At 39.7% G+C, this 7,245-nt stretch overlaps 1 non-coding gene across 1 annotated transcript; it reads right to left on the bottom strand.

The window, feature by feature from the left end:
- Nucleotides 1-4,131: 4,131 nt before the first annotated feature.
- LOC148577706 (small nucleolar RNA R71) lies at nucleotides 4,132-4,239 on the bottom strand. The gene has a single exon (XR_015903155.1). It is a non-coding gene; the product is annotated as a small nucleolar RNA R71 (small nucleolar RNA).
- Nucleotides 4,240-7,245: the final 3,006 nt, after the last annotated feature.

Genomic DNA, 7,245 nt, shown 5'->3' with positions numbered 1-7,245 from the left:
AAAAGTCCCCTATGTTTCAAAATGTGCTTAAAAGTGCATCTTAGCTAGTTTAGAGTCTTGAAGAAGGATGGAGAATTTTGGAGGTCTTTTGATCCTCTTTTTTTTAAAAAAAAAAAACCAAAAACCAACCTACGCGCAAGCGCAAGGCGCGCGCGCGCAGGCTGCCTATTTCGGCTATCTGGGCTAAAGAACAGAGAGTTGTGCCACTTTTGGGCCAACTCTGCGTCTCAACCCTCGCGGACGCACGCTGTACGCGTCCGCGCCACCCCCTGTTCCTTCATACACGCGTTGGCGTACTTCACGCCCCCGCGCCCATTCCATAGGCTCATACCATCCACGCGAACGCACAAGGTGTGCGCGTGCGTCGATGTGTTTTCGCATCACTCAGGCCAAAGGACCCGAGAGTTGTGCCAACTCTGGGCCTCTTTTGTGCCTCTGGCCCAGGATACCCGCGCGGACGCGCACCGTACGCGACCGCACCAACCCTTAACTCGCCCATATACGCGTAGGTGCATGTGGCGCTTCCGCGCCATCTCCCTATTTTCATCATCCGCGCGGATGCACAAGGTGCACGCCCACGTGGATTCAAAAAACCCATTTAACCAGGGACGCGAAGCCCTAGCGCATTCGCGCAAAGCCCCCCTTTCATCCCCGACGTTACATTTCTCTCCCACCACCACTTCTCCTCTCTGTTTATCAACCACCAGAACTCCGACCAAGACCACCGTCGCCATCGCTGTGCACACCCTCATCTCTCTCTCTTGCTCTCTCATGCCTCTGCCCCCTCCTCTCTGTCTCAGCTCTCTCCCTCTCTCGACAGCAAGCCTTCGCGCCATTCCCAGTGCCACCGCGACCGCCATTGTTGCCGGTGCGAACTCAACTGTCACGATGAGCCACCACTCCACTTCACCTTCCCCTTCCCCCGTTCAGCCTCTGCCCCCAAGTTCTTGCTTCCCCTGTCCCTCATTCTTTTACTGCTTACTGTAATTCATTTAGCTTAGTTAGGATTAGTTTAGTTAGTTAGTTTATTTTGATTTAGGTGGTTAGCGAATCAAGGCTGAGTAGTGGATTTAGGGTTGTTTGAACTTTTGCTGCTCTGTGGTATTGCTTTGTTTCTGATTTGTTCTGCGTTCAAGTGATATGTGGTGCTGTATTGTAAGCCATGATTTTCTTTTATCATTGTTTCGAGGAAGAATGCTTGCTGGCTGAGTAAACCCATACTGTCTACTGCTGTTTGTGCTGCTTGTTGGCTTACATGCTCTCTTCTTATGAATTCACATTTGGCTTTTGTCTGTAATTGTTACTGAATTCATGTGAGAATTGATTTAATTGTTTAAATTTTGGAATTGGCCAATTTGCTGCTGAAATGTCCTTACATAAAGCCAGCCATGGAAAGGAGTAAGATTGATTGGATGAAGACAGAAGGAAAGCAGAGGTTCAGAGGAACGAATGCATCTCTATACGCTTATTTGAAATTCTAACCAATGAATTACATAAGTATTTCTATCCTTATTTTCTATCTATTTATTATTTATGTTCGAAAACTCTATAACTATTTTATATCCGCCTGACTGAGATTTACAAGGTGACCATAGCTTGCTTCATACCAACAATCTCCATGGGATCGACCCTTACTCACGTAAGGTTTATTACTTGGACGACCCAGTGCACTTGCTGGTTAGTTGTATCGAAGTTGTGAATGAAAAATGATTTATTAAGACGTGCGTACAGAGTTTCTGGCGCCGTTGCCTGAGATCACAATTTCGTGCACCAAGTTTTTGGCGCTGTTGCCGGGGATTGTTCGAGTTTGAACAACTGACGGTTCATCTTGTTGCTCAGATTAGGTAATTTTCTTTTTGTTTTATTTTCAAAATTTTTTCAAAAACCTTTCAAAAAATTCTCATCTGTTTTCGAAAAAAAAATAAATCTTTTCAAAAATATATTTTTCTTCAGAATTTTTAAGAATGAATTCTAGAGTTTCATGAAGCATGTTGAAGCCTGGCTGGCTGTAAAGCCATGTCTAATTCTTTTGGATAGGGGCTTCCAACCATCAGCATAGAGGCAAGTTAATTGGAATGTCAGCCGTGGCATGTCTGAGTTATATACTAAAGCTTGGCTGGCTATTAAGCCATGCCTAACCCTCGGATTGGAGCTTTAGACTAAGAATACAAGATTCCTGGAATTCATATAAAAAAAATTTTGAAATCCTTATTTTCTTTTTCCTATATGTTTTTTTTTTTCGAAAAAAAAATTATACAAAAATCCAAAAAAATAAAAAATTCATAAAAATAAAAAATATTTCATGTTTCTTGTTTGAGTCTTGAGTCAAGTTGAAAGTTTGGTGTCAATTGCATATTCATCTTTCATTTTTCGAAAAATTCATGCATTCATAGTGTTCTTCATGATCTTCAAGTTGTTCTTGGTAAGTCTTCTTGTTTGATCTTGATGTTTTCATGTTTTGTGTCTTTTCTTGTTTTTCATATGCATTCTTGCATTCATAGTGTCTATACATGAAAAATTTTTAAGTTTGGTGTCTTGCATGTTTTCTTTGCATTAAAAATTTTTCAAAAATAAGTTCTTGATGTTCATCTTGACATTCAAAGTGTTCTTGGTGTTCATCTTGACATTCATAGCATTCTTGCATGCATTCATTGTTTTGATCCAAAATTTTCATGCATTGAGTCTTTTTTATGTTCTTCCCTCTCATCATTAAAAATTCAAAAATAAAGAAAAAAAATCTTCTCCTTTTTCTTCTCATAAATTAAAAAATTTGAGTTGACTTTTTCAAAACTTTTTAAAATTTAGTTGTTTCTTATGAGTCAAATCAAATTTTCAATTTAAAAATCTTATCTTTTTCAAAATCTTTTTCAAAAGTCAAATCTTTTTCATTTTTCTTAGTTATTTTCGAAAATTTTAAAAATATTTTTCAAAAATCTTTTCCTTATCTTTATCACATAATTTTCGAAAATAACATCATCAATTAATGTTTTGATTCAAAAATTTCAAGTTTGTTACTTACTTGTTAAGAAAGATTCAAACTTTAAGTTCTAGAATCATATCTTGTGATTTCTTGTGAATCAAGTCATTAATTGTGATTTTAAAAATCAAATTTTTTCAAAACCAATTTCAATCATATCTTTTCAAAAATATCTTCTTATCTTATCTTTTTCAAAAATTTGATTTTAAAATATCTTTTCTAACTTCCTATCCTCTTATCTTTTCAAAATTGATTTTCAAATTTGTTTCAACTAACTAACTAACTTTTTGTTTGTTTCTTATCTTTTTTAAAACTACCTAACTAACTCTCTCTCTCTCTAATTTTCGAAAATATCTCCCTCTTTTTCAAAAATTATTTTTAATTAACTAATTGTTTCAAAATTCAATTTGTTTCTTCTTTTAATTTTCGAAAATTACTAACCTTTTTCAAAAACTATTTTCGAAAATCACTAACTCTTTTTCAAAAATTATTTTCGAAAATCCTCTTTCTCTCTCTGAGTTCAGATTTTCTCTTCTTCTTTTCTTCTACTCACATAGGGACCTCTATACTGTGGTAAAAAAGGATCCCTATTATTATTTTTCTGTTCTCTCTTTTTCATATGAGTAGGAGCAAGGACAAGAATATTCTTGTTGAAGCAGATCCAGAACCTGAAAGGACTCTGAAGAGGAAACTAAGAGAAGCTAAATTACAAACAATCCAGCAAGCACCTTTCAGAAATTTTCGAACAAGAAGAGGAGATGGCAGTCGAAAATAATAATAATGCAAGGAGGATGCTTGGTGACTTTACTGCACCTAATTCCAATTTACATGGAAGAAGCATCTCCATCCCTACCATTGGAGCAAACAATTTTGAGCTGAAACCTCAATTAGTTTCTCTGATGTAGCAGAACTGCAAGTTTCATGGACTTCCATCTGAAGATCCTTTTCAGTTCTTAACTGAATTTTTGCAGACCTGTGATACTGTTAAGACTAATGGAGTAGATCCTGAAGTCTACAGGCTCATATTTTTCCCTTTTGCTATAAGAGACAGAGCTAGAGTGTGGTTGGACTCTCAACCCAAAGATAGCCTGAACTCTTGGGATAAGCTGGTCACGGCTTTCTTAGCCAAGTTCTTTCCTCCTCAAAAGCTGAGCAAGCTTAGAGTGGATGTTCAAACCTTCAGACAGAAAGAAGGTGAATCCCTCTATGAAGCTTGGGAGAGATACAAGCAACTGACCAAAAAGTGTCCTTCTGACATGCTTTCAGAATGGACCATCCTGGATATATTCTATGATGGTCTGTCTAAATTAGCTAAAATGTCATTGGATACTTCTGTAGGTGGATCCATTCACCTAAAGAAAATGCCTGCAGAAGCTCAAGAACTCATTGACATGGTTGCTAATAACCAGTTCATGTACACTTCTGAGAGGAATCCTGTAAGCAATGGGACGCCTCAGAAAAAGGGAGTTCTTGAAATTGATACTCTGAATGCCATATTGGCTCAGAACAAAATATTGACTCAGCAAGTCAATATGATTTCTCAGAGTCTGAATGGAATGCAAGCTGCATCCAACAACACTCAAGAGGCATCTTCTGAAGAAGAAGCTTATGATCCTGAGAACCCTGCAATAGCAGAGGTGAATTACATGGGTGAACCTTATGGAAACACCTATAACCCCTCATGGAGAAATCACCCAAATTTCTCATGGAAGGATCAACAAAAGCCTCAACAAGGCTTTAATAATGGTGGAAGAAACAGGTTTAACAATAGTAAACCTTTTCCATCATCCACTCAGCAACAGACAGAGAACTCTGAACAAAATACATCTAATTTAGCAAACTTAGTCTCTGATCTATATAAGGCCACTGTAAGTTTCATGAATGAAACAAGGTCCTCAATTAGAAATTTAGAGGCACAAGTGGGCCAGTTGAGTAAAAGGATCACTGAAATCCCTCCTAGTACTCTCCCAAGCAATACAGAAGAAAATCCAAAAGGAGAGTGGAAGGCCATTGACATAGTCAACACGGCCGAACCTAGAAAGGAAGGGGAGGACATGAATCCCAAAGAGGAAGACCTCCTGGGACGTCCAGTGATCAATAAGGAGTTTCCCTCTGAGGAACCAAAGGAATCTGAGGCTCATCTAGAGACCATAGAGATTCCATTAAACCTCCTTATCCTATTCATGAGCTCTGATGAGTATTCCTCTTCTGAAGAGAATGAGGATGTTACTGAAGAGCAAGTTACCAAGTACCTTGGTGCAATCATGAAGCTAAATGCTAGATTATTTGGTATTGAGACTTGGGAAGATGAACCTCCCTTGTTCACTAATAAACTGAGTGATCTGGATCAACTGACATTGCCTCAGAAGAAACAGGATCCTGAAAAGTTCTTAATACCTTGTACCATAGGCACCATGACCTTTGAGAAGGCTCTATCTGACCTTGGGTCAGGGATAAATCTCATGCCCCTCTCTGTAATAGAGAAACTGGGAATCTATGGGGTGCAAGCCACTAAAATCTCATTAGAGATGGCAGACAATTCAAGAAAACAGGCTTATGGACAAGTAGAGGACGTGTTAGTAAAGGTTGAAGGCCTTTACATCCCTGCTGATTTCATAGTCCTGGATACTGGGAAGAATGATGATGAATCCATCATCCTTGGAAGACCCTTCCTAGCCACAGCAAGAGCTGTGATTGATGTTAACAGAGGTGAACTAGTCCTTCAATTGAATGAGGACTCCCTTGAGTTTAAAACTCAAGGACATCCTTCTGTAAACATGGAAAAGAGGCACAGTAAGCTTCTCTCAAAATAGAGTCAACTAGAGCCCCCACAGTCAAACTCTAAGTTTGGTGTTGGGAGACTCCCATATCCAAACTCTAAGTTTGGTGTTGGGGAGTCTCAACAATGCTCTGAACATCTGTGAGGCTCCATGAGAGCCCACTGTCAAGCTATTGACATTAAAGAAGCGCTTGTTGGGAGGCAACCCAATTTTTATTTAATTATATTTTTATTAGTTATATGTCTTTATAGGTTCATGATCATGTGGAGTCACAAAAAAACAACTGAAAAAAAAATTGAAAACAGAATCAAAAACAGCAAAAAAAAAATCACACCTTGGAGGAAGACCTTACTGGCGTTTAAACGCCAGTAAGAAGCATCTGGCTGGCGTTCAACGCCAGAATAGAGCATGGTTCTGGCGCTGAACGCCCAAAATGGGCAGCATCTGGGCGTTTGAACGCCAAAATTGCACCCTGGAGAAGAGCTGGCGTTGAACGCCCAGAACAAGCATGGTTCTGGAGTTCAACGCCAGAAATGGGCAACAAATGGGCGTTCAACGCCCTGAACAAGCACCAATCTGGCGCTGAACGCCCAAAGTTGTGTGTAAGGGAATATTGCATGCCTAATTTGGTGCAAGGTTGTAAATCCTTGAACACCTCAGGATCTGTGGACCCCACATAATCACCTCAGGATCTGTGGATCCCACAGGATCCCCACCTACCTCCATCACTTCTTCTCACCCCTTTTTCACACAATCCCATAAACACTCTTCCCCAAAACTCTTCACCAATCACCTCAATCTCTCTTCCCTATCACCACTTCACCACTCATATCCATCCACTATTCCCCATAAACCTACCTCATAAACCCCACCTACCTTCAAAATTCAAAATCAATTTCCCACCCAAAACCCACCCTTATGGCCGAACCTTACCCCCCCTCCCTTCCCTATATAAAGCCCTCCATTTCTTCTTCTTCTTCTTACCCACCCATAAGCTTTTTGTTTTTCCATTACCATTGATGGCACCCAAGACCGGAGAATCCTCTAGAAAAGGGATAGGGAAGACAAAAGCTTCCACCTCCGAGTCATAGGAGATAGAAAGATTCATCTCCAAAGCTCATCAAGACCACTTCTATGATGTTGTGGCCAAGAAGAAGGTGATCCCCGAGGTCCCTTTCAAGCTCAAGAGAAATGAGTATCCGGAGATCCGACATGAAATCGAAAGAAGAAGTTGGGAAGTTCTAACAAACCCCATCCAACAAGTCGGCATCCTAATGGTTCAAGAGTTCTATGTCAATGCATGGATCACTAAGAACCATGATCAAAGTAAGAACCCGAAACCAAAGAATTATATTACAATGGTTCGGGGGAAATACTTAGATTTTAGTTCGGAAAATGTGAGGTTGGCGTTCAACTTGCCTTTGATGCAAGGAGATGCACGCCCCTTGATGACATGCCAACATGTCATGTTTTTCTATGCTTTTTCAT

Source organism: Arachis ipaensis, chromosome B1, assembly GCF_059453495.1.
Source record: "Arachis ipaensis isolate K30076 ecotype BB chromosome B1, ASM5945349v1, whole genome shotgun sequence".
Classification (NCBI taxonomy): Eukaryota; Viridiplantae; Streptophyta; class Magnoliopsida; order Fabales; family Fabaceae; genus Arachis; species Arachis ipaensis.
The sequence above is the reverse complement of the archived record's forward strand: the minus strand, read 5'-3'. Positions and strand labels throughout refer to the sequence as shown.